The sequence below is a fragment of the Silurus meridionalis genome, chromosome 26, assembly GCF_014805685.1.
Source record: "Silurus meridionalis isolate SWU-2019-XX chromosome 26, ASM1480568v1, whole genome shotgun sequence".
Classification (NCBI taxonomy): Eukaryota; Metazoa; Chordata; class Actinopteri; order Siluriformes; family Siluridae; genus Silurus; species Silurus meridionalis.
Genome location: NC_060909.1, coordinates 8,988,505 through 9,003,866, shown reverse-complemented (window position 1 = coordinate 9,003,866; position 15,362 = coordinate 8,988,505). Strand labels below are relative to the sequence as shown.

The following is a 15,362-nucleotide window of genomic DNA, read 5'->3' as shown; positions in this document are numbered from 1 at the left end:
TGGGTAATACAGATGTGTGTGTGTGTGTGTGTGTGTGTGTGTGTGTGTGTGTGTGTGTTTTACATTTAATAATATATTTTTCTAAAGATGTGATCTTAACTGTTCTTATGTAAGCAGACTTTAACAAATGTCTTCATTCCTTCCATCCTTCAATCATTCACTCCCTCGATATGTGGAAGTGTCAGGATTTTCTGCTTTTAAAAAGAATTCTTGTAGATGGACATTAAACGCTAAAGAATCAATAGCGCTAGGGTTAGACCACTTCCTGTTTAGTTTTCCTGCATGTGCAACACACATCTTATGTTCCCCATGTAAGAAAGGATTGCATTCGGTACACATGTATATCGAACACATCGAATCGAATATATGTATGTGTATATATAAATATAATATTATTAATACTTTATAACTTTGTGATATAAAGACATCTTAAACATTTGTGTGGCTCCAGCTTGGTAGGAGTAACAGATTGGGGAGAAGTCAGGTGTCCTAGTACTTTAGCTCATATAGTTATATCACTGTAATAGTTATAGCATCCAAATGGGCATTTGGATTCAGTGCAAGAAATAGATTTCATTTGTTCATTCATTTATCTGTTCATCTTTGCTAAGCAATTTATCTTGATCAGAGTCTCTGTGGTTCCAAAGTTTATCCCAGGAAAATCCTCTTTGAAGCATGAATCCATCTGGAGAGCACCACACACACACATACACACACACACACACACACACACACACACACACACACACACACACACACACACGCGCTCACTCATTTACGACTAGGGGTGAATTGGAGTCACTAGTCTGTTTACTGGAATGTTTCTGGGAGGTAGGAGGAAAATGGAGAACCTGAAGGAAACCCACAGGGACACAGGGGAGAACATCACATCATGACACTCCATGGATACAGTAGCACAGGATTGAAACTGAAAATAAGTCTAAATAGCACTTATAAAACTTCATAGCTGAATGATGCTAAAACAAATGAAGGTCCCAGTCCTGATCAATCCTGATCTAAACTAATGCATAATACGCAGTATAACGTATAGTGTGTATATACGAGTACTCGTGTGAAGGGTGAAAGTCAGGATGACTGAATGTAGAATAACTGCTATGAGTATATTCAGATTAGCATCGTCTGCAAAACATTTAGCATAAATAATGGTGTTTTATATAAAAAAGAATTCCAGGTGTTTGGGGATTCTTGTACAACTGTGACACTTTGTTTTAGCTCCTGTTGGTGTTTATGAAGGTGAGATCAGAATCAGTAGGGGGCACTGTTGCCTCACCACAGGATTTAAATGCGTTGCAACACTCTCTCTCTCTCTCTCTCTCTCTCTCTCTCTCTCTCTCTCTCTCTCTCTTTGAGCAGTAATCACATCTAATGTGCTGCTGGGGCTAAGGAGAGGCACTTGGGCCAGCCATGCAGTACACTCTGTGTGTGTGTGTGTGTGTGTGTGTGTGTGTGTGTGTGTGTGTGTGTGTGTGTGTGTGCACACGTGTGCATGTGTGTGGATTCTAGGTAGGATATAGAGGTGAGGCAGACCAAATGTACAGAGAGGTGCTGCTGAGTGCAGCTCGTTTTTCCTTGTGTCCAGAAATGCAGGTTAAGAGCCACTGATATCCTCTGGACACGCACACACACACACACACACACACACACACACACACACACACACATACACACACACACACACACACACACTGCTTATGGGTGTATTGAGGAATCTGATCTGGTGCTTCCTCTCACCACACGTGAATCTTCCTGTCCTTGGCCATAACCAACAATAGCTTCCTGTGTATGAAGCATGAGCAAATTATATACTGTATTGCATTCGATTCCATATTTATTCGTTCCGAGCTCATAATTTATTCTTCAGTTGTTTCATATATTTTTTTTGGTGTGTTTTTTTATTGCATCAGCTTTATAGTGTTTGCAACAGATATATTGAAAGTTTTAGTATTATGATGTAATTATGCTCGATTTAGAATGTGAGAAAATGTATTGAATATTATTATTTTCAAGAAGTATTTTCCAAATAATTATCAGCTTTATGCTTACTTTCATTATTTATTCTAATTTAACATAATAAATAGATGGGTTTAAATAAATAGATAAATAAATGTTTTTTTTAAATTCATTATTATGATTATTATTATTATTAATCAGTAATAACCTATTTATTTATTTATTTATACTCAACTTCAGTTATGTTTGCGTTTGATTATTAATTAATGACATCCTCTGCATTGCTGGGAATTTGCACCGTAACCGAGAACATAAACATTTCTTTTCATGGCACTTGTTTATATTGTACCTCCAAATAATCAAACAAATAAATATAAATCTGTAAATATTCACTGTCAGATGCGACACAGGAAAGTGAAGCATTCCCAGGATCGATGTTTATTTATTCATATCTAATAGACACTGATGACATTTTAAGAGTGACACCCATTTCCTTCACCCCCCTTTTTTTTTTTTTTTTTTTTTACATTTTTTTAAAGAGGCCCCTGTTTTTTATCCATAGATTTGGAGCACAGGCAGATAGGAGGGTCATCCCATCTTTGTATTTGAAAGTGAAGGGTGTCAGTGGTTACCCGTATTCCTGATAGTTTATTAGAAGCCTTTTTCTCCCATGGGCTTTTCTCGCCTTTCTTTCTCCCGTCTTGTCTCCCGCGCCCACCCGCTCCCTCGCTCTTCAATCTGTTGTGATGCAAATTCTCGACCCGTCTATTTGAATGACATCCTGAAAGAGCGGATCTTTTTCTTTCTCGCTCCCTCTCTCTCCTTCTCTTTTTCTCTCTCTCTTTCTCAGTCAAGTGCTGCTTTAGAAATTGATATGCTGCTTAATATATATGTATAGAAATATATAAGAAATATGAATAAGTAAGCAAGCAGAATTGCTGGTGAAAAGGCAGATTGAAATAGAGACATTGGGTCCAGGAAACAATGTTCGGCTGTGTTCTAAGCAGCGCAGCCAAAAGACCTGGAGATGCTATCAGGCCTCAGGTACCTCACACCGTCAGTGTGTGTATATGTGTGTGGCGCGAGTGTGTATAAAAGACGTCGGCAAGACTTTCGCAGGGACACCTCGTCCCGTCCCGAGCGAGTCTTCAGCGGGCGTCACTTCTCCCCGAGGACCCGCTATCATCGCTATCGTACATCACTGACATTTATTTAAAGCTCTAACAATGCGAACCTCTTCCCCTGCTTGACAGGCCACAGATAGTCAGTCTTATGCAGAATATTTTAAATACCGGCGTGGCATTTTTTATCTTCCCCTTTCTTCTGTGGGCTGCTGAAAGGAGGAGAGACACGACTGCAAAATCAGACAGGCCTTCCTTTTTTATGTGTGTGTGTGTGTTATGCTGATGAGGCACTGAGAATTGTGACTGTTTTAGCTATGTTAAACTACACGATCTGGGCCTAAATTCTGCATTTCAGCCGAGCTTCTCACTAATGTATCTAGAGCTATTTTCCTGTCTTCGTCTCCCCTTTTTTCTGCTCCTTTTTTATTTATACTCCGGAATTTTTTCAGAATTCCAGATCAAGACAGTTCCTTTTGCTTGTGCAATTATTTGTATTTTAATTGCGAGATTTGTGTTTATTTATTTTTTTTTTAGATTTGGGAATAAATGAAGTCAAGCTGAATATTGTTATAAATGCTCACGTGAAATTCCTTGTTTGACACAAGCTTTTATTAGTTTGATTCGTTTATTTGATCCAATTTGTCCCATTGATTGGGCTCATATACGGTGTTGGACATACAGTACACACTCGATCAGTGCCATTTCTTTTCAAATCATTTTAACAGTGAATTGCAGTGGAAAATAAAAACTCCAAACTGGTTGAAAAGAAAAAAATGTGATTTCAAATTCAAATAATGATGATGATTAGTATCGGAACTCTTAGGAACGTGAATGATTGTAGAGTTTTATAGAGGGTTGATGCAGAGGTTTATAGGATTTATATACAACCTCGACAATCTGAAGGAACGTTTAGGAGGCCACATGGAACCTGAAGCTGTAGTTCCATTAAAAAAAACAAACACACAATCAACTACCCCCTGCCTCCCCCCAAATTTTATTTATTTATTTATTTATTTATTTATTTATTTATTTATTTATTTATTAAATATTGAGTAATGGAGTGATGATTAATTTTTTTCTTAGGAGACTCACAATGTAGTTATCTTAACAGTGACATTGCAAGTTATTCTTTCTTTCTTTCTTTCTTTCTTTCTTTCTTTCTTTCTTTCTTTCTTTCTTTCTTTCTTTCTTTCTTTCTTTCTGCTTACGGTTCATTATTTGGCTGAATAATGAACTAAATGATCCATTTTAAACTAAGTGTACGTTATATTCAATAATGTTTTAGTGAAGATGATCCAGTCTCGTGTGTGTGTGTGTGTGTGTGTGTGTGTGTGTGTGTGTGTGTGTGTTTGATTGAACTGTAACTGGACAGTCTTTTAGCAGAGAGAAGACAATTCAGGAGGTCGCCATCGATACCTGATTAGGTTATTGACCTACCTGTGTGACTGTGTGTGTGTGTGTGTGTGTGTGTGTGTGTGTGTGTGTGTGTGTAGGTGAGTGAGGAGGAGGCTGGCAGACAGAGGAACAGAGCGAGAGACAGGGGAGAAACAGGGAGAGAAGGAGGGAGAGGGTCAATGTAAATGTTATTGCAGTGTGAGCTCATTTGATCAAAGCCTCTGAAAGGTTAAGTGAATCCAATCTGGTTTAGTGTGTCTGAGAGGAGGTGTGTGTGTGTGTGTGTGTGTGTGTGTGTGTGTGTGTGTGTGGTATTGCTTGTGGGGGGTGGGAGCGAGGTGAACAGAGTAGGGATTATCATATTGCCAATGAAATAGCGGCTCTGGTGTGGAGCGCCTCTCTCCCTCTCTAATGCATTTAGACAGCAATTGGCCTTAATAACCTTTATTGACTTCAGCGGGTCAGAGCCAAGGATCTAATTATTAAAGTGTATCAATTTCATCGGAGTTTAGTGCTCCGGCGTTCATATAATTATTTTAAGGTCGACCGAGGCAATTAATCTCCATTCACTTATTTGATGGCTTTGTAAAACATTAGGAATGTTGCGTTTCTACCGCGCATATTCATCACAAATATGATTTTTAGTGTACTTTTTATACAGACATTCAACCCACATGTCTCTCTGGAGTTTCTTTAGGCTTTTGGTATTTGTTTGTTGTTTGTGTTTTTGTTCGTTTTTATTATACACAGCATAACAGCTGTCTACATGTGGATGTGTGTGTATGACTGTGAAATGTCATGTTTTTGTGTGTCAATTTTTGTGAGGACATTAGACATCAGGTGGCAAAAAAACTTAAGAAATACACACTTAGTGCAGTGCTAGTTTTCCTTTCCTTTCCTTTCCTTTCCTTTCCTTTCCTTTCCTTTCCTTTCCTTTCCTTTCCTTTCCTTTCCTTTCCTTTCCTTTTTCTTTCCTTCCTTCCTGCTTTCCTTCCTATCATGTTTAATTCACTATAATTCCTTTCTTTCTTGTTTTCTCCCTTTCTTTCCATCCATCCATCCATACATCCATACATACATCCATTTGTTTATTTATTCATAAAGTCAGCCTTTCCTTTCCTTCTTTTCTTAATTCCAACCTATTCTGCTCAGAGAAACCTTTCATTCATTCCTATTTCGTTAATTTTTTCATTCATTTATTCAATCCATCCATCCATCCATCCATCCATCCATCCATCCATCCATCCATCCATTCCTGTTTTATTTATTTATTTATTAATTCAGTCAGCCCTTCCTTTATTCCTTTTCTTTTTCTTCCTTCCATCCATCCATCCATCCATCCATCCATCCATCCATCCATCCATCCATCCTTCCTTTCTTCCTTCCTTCCTTCTATTCTTTCTTCCTTCCTTGCCTTCTTGCAAAAAGAAGCCATCCATCCATCCATCCATCCATCCATCCATCCATCCATCCATCCATCCATCCATCACATCCATTTATCTGGCCATCTGTTTATCTGCCCATCTGTCCATCCTTATTTTATTCATTTATTTATTTAGTCAGCCCATCCTTCTTTTATTTTTGTCTTTTTTCTTTCCTATGATGGGAAACATTCTGAAGCACTGTAACCACTGTAAGCTCTGACCTATAAGACTCCTTCAGTAAAGGTTACATAAACATCTCAGCAAACTTCTTCACATCAACATTTACACCTTTTTAAAACACCTTTTTGTTTTTAAATCTTATTATTATTTGCTTTTATTAGGCTTGTATGTGTATGAGGTTCTAGTGCTTTAATAGATGATTAGATAGATTAGATAATCTATTATCCCTCTCTCTCTCTCTCTCTCTCTCTCTCTCTCTCTCTCTCTCTCTTTCTCTGTATGTTATTCATCTAAGCCACCACTGAATTTCAAGAATCGTAAAAAAATCTTTAAAAAAAGGAAGTGTTTAGTTCTTTAATAATGAGAGAGCTGATACAGGCCACCTTGTACAGAAGAATGGAAAAAAAGAAAGTAGTAGAAGGGAGAGTGGAGGTGTGTGTGTGTGTGTGTGTGTGTGTGTGTGTGTGTGTGTGCACGTGTGTGTGATGTGCAGTATAATATGCGGGTAAAAGTTATTCGCCATTCACTTTGAAGTGTGCATTGAACAGGGTAAGCTGAATTTCAGTCAGGCCTGATAGTGTTCAGGGTAAACACTTTAAACCCTTTAGAGAATTTCACGCCCTGATTCGCCAATAGCAGTGAGTTTGTGCTGCACTGTAAGTAGTGTGTGTGTGTGTGTGTGTGCGCTTTAATACAAAGGGTGTAGCTGTAAGCTTTGTACCTGCATACAGAGTGATTGGATAGTCAATGGGTATACAGGATTGGACAGTGTGTGTGTGTGTGTGTGTGTGTGTGTGTGTGTGTGTGTGTGTGTGTGTGTGATATATATATATATATATATATATATATATATATATATATATATATATATATATATATATATATATATATATATATATATATATATATATATATATATATATATATATATATATATATATATATATATATATATATATATTAGATATTCAGTGTGTGTGTGTTGTATGTATATGGACAATATCTGCAGCATCAGAAGAAGAACTGTATTGAATTATTTTTTTAATGCTTTGCAGCCCTCAATGCCTGTGAAGCACTCTCTCTCTCTCTCTCTCTCTCTCTCAAACACACACACACACACACACACACACACACACACACAGTAAATTTTGATTTGTTCAATTTATAAATACATAAACCTATACAAGGAAAACAATTAAAGAAGGAATAAATTAAGAAATGAAAAAAAAGAAGAAAGAAATTGAAAAGACAAAGAAGGAAAGAAAGCAAAACTGAATGAATGCCATGACTATACACCCATGAACATTTTTTAATCATGGCTAAATCACTTGCGTATCTCAGTGTCTCAGGATAAACTTTGCATTCTAATGCAGTTGGAGAACAGAACACATTTTTTGACATTTGTTTCATTTAATTAAACCAAAATAGATTTTAATTGGATGTAGGGAGGTTTTGTTATTGATGGTTTCTGAGGGATTTGCTATTGCTCATGTTGATGTCTATGTGGTTGTTCTGTTTCTGTGCATGTTGAGGAAAGTACACCGTTTTTGTCCTAGGAAGCAAGTGAACGTATTACATCATCTGCGCAATCAGCCTTTACCACATTGAAAATCACGAGTTCCATCACATCAGTTTATTTATTTGGTTAGACAGTTGTATAACTGAAGTTCTTCCATCTGTGGGTCTATGAGATAATTGGTCAGAGATAGCACAGATGGTTGAGCAGGAATTACAGATCAGGCCTGATAAATCTCTTTCTCTCTCAGCATTCTTAACCTCTAATTCTTGCTGTTTTTTTCTCATAGTTGCAAAAAAAAAGAAAAAAAAAAGAAATGACGTGAATTCATTCAAGGTGTCGTTTTCTTTTTCTAGGTCAGTTTTTAGTCTCTATTCTGTAGTGGTGCTGGATTTGAGGAATTTGGTTTTGCATTGAAATCATAAAGAATTTATAAACAACAGATGTTCTACTCTTAACTTTACCAATCAAAAACCCACTCTAATAACCAAACAACCAACAAAACAGCAACGCAGTTAACCAACTTTACTAATGAGCAATCCAATCAAACACACACTCTATCAAACAAGCAGCACCCCTCTGTCCAACTCTACTAACCAACCAAACAGCAACTGTACCAACCAACCTATGATCAACCAGTCAATCATTAACTGTACCAACCAACCAATCAACCAACTAATCAGCAACCCATTCAATTAAATAACAACCCTTCCATCCAAAACCAATTATGCCAACCAACCTAACAGCAACTCTTCAACTCTGACTCTGGCAACCAACAACTGAAAAACAACCTAACCAACCAAACTGGCCAACCAACCATTAAAACCAAACAGCATCCCTTCCAGAAAACTCTGCCAACCAACCAACCAAAAAGCTATGCTCTCAACCAACCAACCAACCAACCAACCAACCAACCAACCAACCATCACTCAAACACATTTCTTTGTTATTCTGTTATTTCTATCTTTTATTTTTCCTAATAATCTTAGGGTTTTTGGTTTATCTAAGATAAACATAATACACTTACTGTAGCACAACAGTGATTTATACTTCAAATTTGAATTCCAACACCCAAACACCCAATTAAATAACTATTAATCACTTATCCCTCCATGAGAAACAGCTAAGCAAACTCCAAACTTTTGAACCCGGCTGACCATCTTACACTTTAAATAGTTGATTTTGGATAATCTTTTGTAAAGGACATGGGTTAAGTGCTAAACCCTTATTCTAAATTTACATCCATGTAGTGACTTTACTCTGTATTTAATCTGTATTATATCTGTTTGTGAAGTAATTGCACAGAGATCATCTATTTAAATGTGTATACTCATAATGATGCTGACAGGAATTTAAAATAGACTCGGGTTGTGTACCAGCGGTCTGACTCGCAGGGCTAATTTGGTCTGACCAGAGAAGTACATCGGTTGAACCGGGCCAGGATGCCTGCAGCAAAACAAACAGTGTGCTGGTAAACAGGCTCGGAAATCCAAGACAACTATCACACCAGAGACTAAATAAAACTTTTATTTTCTTGTACTAGGGTATGATTTTTATTTTTTATCATCCCTACGGTGTCCATGCTACATTTAGGGTCATATTTTTTTTTGCATTTAATTTGGTTCCTTGGTTAAAAAGAACATTTTAGGATGTTAGTGCTGTTTTGGGGTATTAGGTTTTGAGCTCTGTTTCTTATTGTGGGTTTTTTTTTTCTTGTTTGTTTTTGACAGTTTGTACCCTTTTATCCAGGTATGGCCAATTTCAGTGAAGAAGGACTTTTTTAATAACACAAACTCTCAATAAAATGTAATTAAACTTGGAACATTTGGAGTTGGTGAGGAAAAAATTGGGTTTTGTCTGTAGCAGCTATGTCTGGACTGTTTAGTGCTATCAGATCTATTAAATCAGAGGATTTGGTTTAAAAGCCCCTGAGGGAACAGCACGGTCAAGCCAAGCAACTGAAAACATAGAACTTTTGTTTTGCGTTACTTCGCATGCGACGCAGAATCGAATGTGATTAATTGGGAAACGAAGAGTGCTTTTACTCTGAATTGGAAATGCCTCACTGAATGTCGTAGCTGTGCTAACATGCGTAACCTTTTGCCGTTGGATAATTGTTAATGCCGCAGTGATCTCGCAAGTAGAGGCGAAGCACACGATGGAAAGGCAACAAACACGCGACACTCGAAAGCACTCCACGCAGCATTGCCCTCCGCCTCCTGAGCTCGCTGGCTTACGGTGGTGAAGTTTGAGCTTATCCGCTCGGAGCCAGGTTCAATTATCCTTTGAGCAGCACGCCAACACTAACTGTATTCAATCACGGCTGTTTTTCCCAAATATCACTTAGCAGCCACCGTAGAAGAAACTCTAATGTCATGAAAATACCTGAGGGTTTGGATAACCGGCGACTTCTTTACAGGGTTAAGCGTTACTTCAGGCAACGTAAACGAAGCTGGACTGAAGAACATGAAAAAGGGGAAAATGTTGGCCTCCGTCCTGCAACCGAAGAGCTTTCGCTGGCAAGAAAGGCAGTAAGATCCTTATCTATGGATTCAATTCATCATTCAGATCCAGGAAAAGATGGAAATGTTGTACGTGTGCATATGCGAGTTGGTGAAAAGAACCAGGAAAGAGTGTGTGTGACACAAATTCAGTGTCAGAATGTTTCATTGATGGTATGCAGATGTTTTTTTTCTGAATTTGAGAAGTTTTGGCTCACATCTGTAGGCTTATGGTGAATAAGCGGTTTAACCATTTCAACCTCTAACACAGGGCTTGTATTTTTTTTCCCCTCAATGTGCGATCGATGTCCCTTTTTTATTCTTCTCGCTGTCTTTTTTTTTTTTTTCCCAGCCTGGAATTGACAAAGTAAAAAAAAAAGCCCAACACAAAGACAACAGCGATTTTAGTTTCTGCCTCATTTAGCGCAAGGAGAAAGCATATGAACAGCTGTTGAAAACATGGTGGGGCCTTAACCCGACTCGGACAATGCTTTCAAACGCTTGCCTCCATTGTCTCAGCCTTCTTTCCTCTTCAAACGTGCTGCTGTGATGTTGCAGACACATTTTTCTAATGTTTTACACTTCATATAATCCCTTCTGTGGCACGTTGGCGTTGGGGGCGTGCGGGGATTGATGGCTCTCAGAGTGCTCATGAGGTCAATTTGGCTGAAAGGGCAAGCACTCAATCATTGTGTGTGTGTGTGTGTGTGTGTGTGTGTGTGTGTGTGTGTGTTAAGAGGGGGTCAGAGGACACACACTTGAATATACACACACGCACACACACGCACGCACAAACAACCCGATCTTTAATGCACTTCTTCTCATTATCGAGTTTGTTCCTGTAAACCAGCCATATGTACTCAAAGTGTTATTGACATCTTAATGGTGTTTGTATCGTGAACGTCATTCTACCTTTCCTGCCCAAAAGCACACACAATTACGCAGTATCATGCTACCAGAGGCTGAAAAGGTGTCTCCAAGATTTCCTGTATTTATTGTAGGATTTCCAGTGGCTGCAAGTCTTGCTTACGCACTTCTACACAATCACACAGGTCTGATCTTGCTTGAAGCACTTCTGGCACCAGCAAGACACTTCCTGAGCGTCTCTGTGATGGAATAGGAGTGATCTGGGAGCCGTCTGTCTAATGCCAACGTCTATTCAATGCTGCCGGGATCATGGTGTCACCGCAGCAGTTACAGATCACACACCGCCCCCCTTTTCTTTTTTTTCATTGAAGAAAGATTCAGAACAGTGGGCAAGAAAAAAAAAAAGTCAGAAGAAAGGACCAAATGAGCCGGGCTCAGAGTCAGAGACTGAACGGTTCTGCGTTGTGTCAGTGATTGAGACTGAAAAGAGGAATGCCGTCATGAGTTTGTTTAATGGAGTAGAAACAAAGGTAAAGCAGGAGGCCGGATCGAAAGTTAAAAGCCTGCTTTGTGATTTCAATAAGACAGATCATATGCTGATTTTGTGGATATTCTGAAATTCCAGATTCTGTCAATTCAAAACAGGATTGATATTTTTTTCTCTTTTTGTCATTTGTCATTTTTTTTTACGTACCTATACCTGATATTTAACACTTGATCCAGAGTAAATTTCAAATCACTTGTTGCATTGTATAGCAGTGTTTAACAGCAGGTGTATAGCCTGTATGTGTATTATTGCATTGACTGTACAAGGTATTAAAGTCTACAGCTTATTCTTTGCACATATCATAGCACATATCTGTTCTCTATCGGAGAATGTTCCTTTTAGGAAACCTTTTTCATTATATTTAAATGTGTAATAATAAGATAAGAGATAAGATATAGATTTATTCGTCCCACAGTGGGGAAATTTCTATGTTACAGCAGCAAAGAAAAAGAAATGTGCAACTATATAAAAGTAATGTACTTTTTACTTCATTACACTTCTGTTCCTGGGTACTTTGAAGCGAATGCATAAATTGCTTTAACTGCTAACCTGTTACTAGAGAACCATCATAACCCTGTGCTTCAAATACACGCTATATAGCCACCTGTGAATAAGATTCCTATATGTTAATTTGAACATCCTATTGCACATTCAGTCCACTTTTACTGGGAAGATGCTGCACTAGATTTTGGTGTGTGCTCGTGAAGATAAGGTATTGATCCGTAGGTTGTGAGTTCAAACACCAATCTGCCACTCCTTAACCTCTGAGCAAGGCCCTTAACCTTAAAGCTGCCCAGCTATCTGAATGAGATAAATGTAAGTCGCTCTGGATGAGGGCATCTGCCAAATGCATGAAAGAATTATAAATTTAAACTCAGGTACTGATGTAGGGTGAGGAGCCTTGGGGTACAGCCCAGTGTTTTATGAGGTCAGAACTCTAAAGCAAGCCATTCAAGATCATCCAGCTGGAGTTGTCTACAGGGGTTTGTCATGCAGGAACAGGTTTGGGCCTCCTAGTTCAAATGAAGGGAAAAATCAATGCTATTTCATCCAAAGACGTCCTATACAATTGTATACCAACTTATACCAATTTTGTTTGGTGACAGTTTGGGGGGAAGAACCACTGGAAAAGTCAGGCATCCCAATACTTTTAGTATGTATAGTGTTTATAATGTGATCCCATGAAGTCCTAAAGCATTTTGTGTAGAGAAAGCTTTTGCAACACAGGAGCGAATGATTTAAAGAATATTTCTTGCTACTTTTTTTTATGAAGGTTTCATGCCATTTATGTATCATCAGTTAAAATCTGACTGCATTACAACAAAAACTGCAACTCCGCGTTTGACCGAAGGATTCAAATACAAATTACATGCAGGAAATGTTTTTTTCAACAATCAGTGCGTTTATCATTATTTGGGAAAACACAGCAGCGTTTCTTTATCAGTCCTGACTTATATTTTTTATTTTTTTTATTTCATCTGCTACATGAGCAACTCTGAGATCATATCTGTGTGCCTGTAGTTGTATGCATATGTGTCTTTACAATCATGCGTTTTCAGAATGGGCTTAAACAGGGGTTTAAAAAGCAGAGGCACATAAACACTTTCACCTCCTAGAGTCGCCTGTCCTCTCGGTCACCCCTCTCACAGCGTCCACTGGCTGAGGACAGCTACCGTCAGCTTGGCATAAACACACCTCAGTCTTATACTCGCATGGAGAACGAGGCGCTCCAGATCTCCTTTTGTTTAGCCTGGCCATCTTGATCCCAGGTTGAGTCGAGTTCACGTTGCGCATGCTTTTAACTCGGGGCGTCTCCGTGTTTAGTCTGAGCAGAGTCCGTCTCCACCATGCGACCTTTCGACCTAGTGCGCATTTTCGGACCCAGAAAACGGTCCTTGTTGTGGTTAGTAAAGGGTTAAAACGAGGCGTTTTGACAGGTACCGCTTCAGAGAGATGCCCGAGTGTGGTCTCATGCATGAACGAGGGATAAGAAAGAGCGTGGGTGTTGTGAGACAAGCCGAGGTGAACCGACACTGAGAGCACTTTCGCATGGTTTCACCACCTGCCAATCACCTAGGGCTGAGTAAAAGGACGGGAGAAGAAGAGTGCTTACCTGGACACACACACACACACACACACACACACACACACACACACACACACACACACCTTCAGCACTCGAGTATTCTAAGGTTAGGGTTCACATGTCATCACTATTTGAATGTCCTGTCCTATCCATCAGATGATAAGATGCGCATACACAAATATCACCTGTCCTGGTGTTAAGTGAGGAAAAGAAGCTTTGAATATTATGGGATGGAAAAAAGATAAGACAGAGATAAGTGTAATGGATGTGACAGGAAGTCTGTCTTTACCTCATGACAACATATTTCATTTGCAAACACACACTCACTCACACACACTCTGTATTAAGGAATGAAACACTTGGAGGTGTTCTTTATAGGAAAGTAATGAAGGACACAGAGGTCTGACATCACCTGGACGTTTTCAAGAACAGAATGTCCTGAATAGGTTTCATTCCTCAACAGCAGATTGTCAAAGCTGACAGTTTTTTATTCCTTCCAGGAATATAACCTGATACTTTTTTATCCGCTTACAGTTACTTTCAATGTTGTGTTATGCTCTAGTAGCTACAAACACTTTTACCCTCATCAACCTTCTCTTCTTTTCGCTTTTGATAAGTCCAATATCACAAGCTTGTCATGTTACCCAGAAACTGAGACGCATCAGGTTCTCCATTCGAGACTAGTTTTGTAACGCCGACAGAAAGCAGCACAAAGCTGCGTGCGCAGTCACATGGAGCACCGAGCTTCATGAGTCTTGTGAAGCTTGTGCTATTCTGACCACATGCATTATCACGTCTGTTGTTCTTTCCTGAGGTAGTCTTGAAACTTGTTAATTTCACCTTGTACTTTTTTAAAGGATGTTACTGTAGAAACAATACATTGTTTCAAACGAGCCCATAATAGAAAGTATGCATCCAAAGCTACTGTCAGAGCTGGTACTCTAGAAAGTGTATAAACGAATTCAAATCAGTTGTAACAATGAACATTGTCCCAAAGCAGCTTTACACAGATCAATAAGTTATAAAAAATAGGAATTAATATGCATGTGCCTATAAGTTTATCCCTAAAGAGCGAGCCAGTGGTGACATTGGCAATGAACCCCCACCCCAGGACAGAGACAAGCAAGACCTTCTGACCAATTAGATGGAGGATTCAGGAGCCCTGTGCTTTAAAACCCACAGTAGCTTCCTGTGCAGCACTCAGTGCATAGTGTGTGTGTGTGTGTGTGTGTGTGTGTGTGTGTGTGTGTGTGTGTGTGTGTGTGAGAGAGTGTGTTTTAGTACCACACACTGTGTACCATTAGCATCTTTTGACCTCCCACTCCAGGCTATTTAGCTTTTCTCCTTGATTTAGCATTGAATGTAAATACTTGCTGAGGTTTCACCATTTGTTCCTAACAGGCAGCGCGCTTAGTCCAGAATGGATCTGACCTCTGCCCTTAAGGGAACGAGTGTATATTGATTTCTTAAACAGTCTCCGCAAAGCTAAGCGCTTCTTTCTAAGGATTTCTGGGCTGCTCATTTCCTGATGAGGCGCATTTATGCGTTGCGGGTGGGACGAACGCGTACGAATTCGTGGATTCTGTGTATATGATAGATTTTCATGATTTTTCTCAAATTACCAGGTGTTATGCATGTCATACTGGCTGGGGGGGATTTGTAGCATAAGTCAATTCAAGTAATGTTTGACCGCAATTTTTACTTCCTGATCTCAGAAATATTCAGATAATCCACAGAGATTTTGTTTGATT

General features: G+C 39.0%; 1 protein-coding gene across 2 annotated transcripts in view; it reads left to right on the top strand.

Annotated features, from left to right (window-relative positions):
* The window catches only part of fto (FTO alpha-ketoglutarate dependent dioxygenase), a 165,758-nt gene that overhangs the window by 47,810 nt on the left and 102,586 nt on the right, over window positions 1-15,362 (top strand). The gene's annotated exons all lie outside the window — the stretch shown is intronic.